At 50.1% G+C, this 2,500-nt stretch overlaps 1 protein-coding gene across 5 annotated transcripts in view; it reads left to right on the top strand.

The window, feature by feature from the left end:
* The first annotated feature begins 2,382 nt into the window (after positions 1–2,382).
* The window catches only part of LOC122248664 (uncharacterized), a 36,538-nt gene continuing 36,420 nt past the window's right edge, over positions 2,383–2,500 (top strand). Inside the window, exon 1 of one of the 5 annotated variants that reach the window (XM_086550208.1) lies at positions 2,383–2,500. This exon is cut by the window's right edge and continues 84 nt beyond it. The gene's annotated coding sequence lies outside the window, so the exon portion shown is untranslated. The other 4 variants (XM_086550204.1, XM_086550205.1, XM_086550206.1 and 1 more) reach the window with 4 other exon arrangements.

Genomic DNA, 2,500 nt, shown 5'->3' with positions numbered 1-2,500 from the left:
AGTGAGTGAGTGAGAGAGTGAGAGAGTGAGAGAGTGAGAGAGTGAGAGAGTGAGAGAGTGAGAGTGAGAGTGAGAGTGAGAGTGAGAGTGAGAGTGAGAGTGAGAGTGAGAGTGAGAGTGAGAGTGAGAGTGAGAGTGAGAGTGAGAGAGAGAGAGAGAGAGAGAGAGAGAGAGAGAGAGAGAGAGAGAGAGAGAGAGAGAGAGAGAGAGAGAGGCGTAAGCCATTCCATCTCATCGACGCACAGGAGTTGGATTCAAACAAGTGTAAACATTTACAGCAGTACAGATAAAGTATAGGGCGCTATTGACTATGGACGAATAAGTCTTTCATGGTAATGTCCTCTTCTTACATTGGGAATGATGCTTAGCTAAACTTTACGTGTCTAGCAGCCGTCAAAATTCCGTAGTGCATGTTACCTGTAGAAAGAAAAATAGAGGAGGAAGCCGCATTGCGTAACAAGAATGCATGGACATGCATGAAAATTCTTCTGTGTATATTGAAATACAATCGAAATGCATACCGTGTGTTTTTATTGTTAAAATAAGTGTACACTGATTTATTTTCTCATATTCTTATCCGTTCTTCTCCGAGTTCAGATGTTCAAAGCGCCGGTCGGAGGAATGAACGTTGTTACGTGTTAGGGGGGGGGGGCGTGTTATGAGAACAAGGTGAACAGCCCGTCAGATTGCAGCGCTGAGATGATGAGACTTGGTCACTGAACGGTTGGCTTGTTTGCGAGAGGTGATTGACCATTACTGCCGCATTTATAGTTTTTCTCGCGCGCGCGCGTGTGTGTATGTATGTATATGTGTGTGTGTGTGTGTGTGTGTGTGTGTGTGTGTGTGTGTGTGTGTGTGTGTGTGTGTGTGTGTGTGTGTGTGTGTGTGTGTGTGTGTGTGTGTGTGTGTGTGTGTGTGTGTGTGTTTGACTATTTGTGCCAATTTGTATGCTATGATAATCATAGGTTCCGTACTATTATTTTTGTTATTTATATCATTGATCTGTGTCAGTGTTACTTTGTGTCTGATATAATATCGTTATCATTATTGATATGATTTATATCATCGTTGTTATTACTACTACTACTGTTGCAGCTGCTACTACTGCTGCTGATTTTGTTGCTGCTGGTGCTACTACTACTACTGCTATTACTGTTATTATTATTATTACTACTGCTATTGTTGTTATTATTATTATTATTATTGTTACTATAACTGCTACTTTAACTTCTACTTCTATAACTTTTACCACCACCACTACCATTGCTGTTATTACTATTTCCGTAATGATATTAATCACTCGTAGATTGTGGTAGTGATTCTACTTATTGCTGGAGGAGGTAGTGATAGGGTACATTGTAGTAGAAGAGAGTGAGTTATCGCTAATGTGAGAATTACAACACGAGTGTACCAGTTATTCGTTGTAAAAATATGTTTATGTGTCTTACCTAACACATTTTGCTTTGCTTTTTAAGAGTTAGAATGTGGTTTCCCTGTTCGATTCGTGTCATGGCCGAGAAGACGAATCGAATCGCGGCGGCGGGAGGAGGAGAGATTCCGAGGTGGGTGGGGGGAGAGGGGGTTGGTTGTTAGGGGAAGGCAAAGGAAAGGAGGGAGAGGGAAGGAGGAAAAAATGGAAGGGGTGAGAAACGCAGGGAGGGAGAGAAGAAGGGGTTGACCAGGAGTGGGAAGGAGAGGCGAGAGAGGGAGGAAGGGCGGATCGGATCGACGAGGACAGGACGTCGAAGCACGCAAACGGACAAGCCGAAGGAGACGGGGACGGAGCACGGAAGACGGGGAGAGAGAGCACTGCGTGACCAGACACGATATATGAAGAGTGAAAGCATCGAGACGGCAAGAGCCTGGTGTCGCAGTGGATGACACGGTGGTCGACGGCGGGCGGCTGGGCTTGGCGAGAGATGAGTCACAGGTGTCAAGCACGAGTCTCTGCTTTGGAGTCTCGGGCCTGCAGGCACCGTCGGGAGATACGCTGTCTTCGCTGCCTTCGCGAGGCGCGTGTCGCTGGTCAGTTTGGGATCGCGAAAGCGTCGGCGCGTGCTGTGGGCGCAGGGATGATGGGCATGGGCGTGGGAAGAGGGGCGCAGCGCGAGGCTCCCGCTCGTCCGCGGCTGCAACTGCTGCTGATCGCTTCCTTTTGCATACGCCTGGTCCGGGAGAACGGGGACTCGAACGGCGTGTAGCGGGTCTGCTTCGCCGCAGCCGCCGCCGCCGCCGCCGCCGCACCTTGATCGGACTGTCGGGCTTCCGGTGGCATCGCTGCGAATTAGCGACGGTGTGATTGTTGCCACGTCGCCGCCAGCGGAGGCTCAGGTGCGGCCGTCGATACGAGCGCCGTAATGAACGAATGTACGGCGCAGAGGGGAGGGGCGTGACTAGCGACCGCCGGCAACTGCTCGCGGGTTCCCTGCTCGCCAGCGGAACACCGCCGCCGCTGCCGCAGCCCCTCTGCCGCAGTCTCTCTCGCTCGCTCGTTCCCGCG

This window comes from Penaeus japonicus, unplaced genomic scaffold (genome assembly GCF_977035675.1).
Source record: "Penaeus japonicus unplaced genomic scaffold, GWHDUDI00000001_assembly GWHDUDI00000023, whole genome shotgun sequence".
Taxonomy (NCBI): Eukaryota; Metazoa; Arthropoda; class Malacostraca; order Decapoda; family Penaeidae; genus Penaeus; species Penaeus japonicus.
The sequence above is the reverse complement of the archived record's forward strand: the minus strand, read 5'-3'. Positions and strand labels throughout refer to the sequence as shown.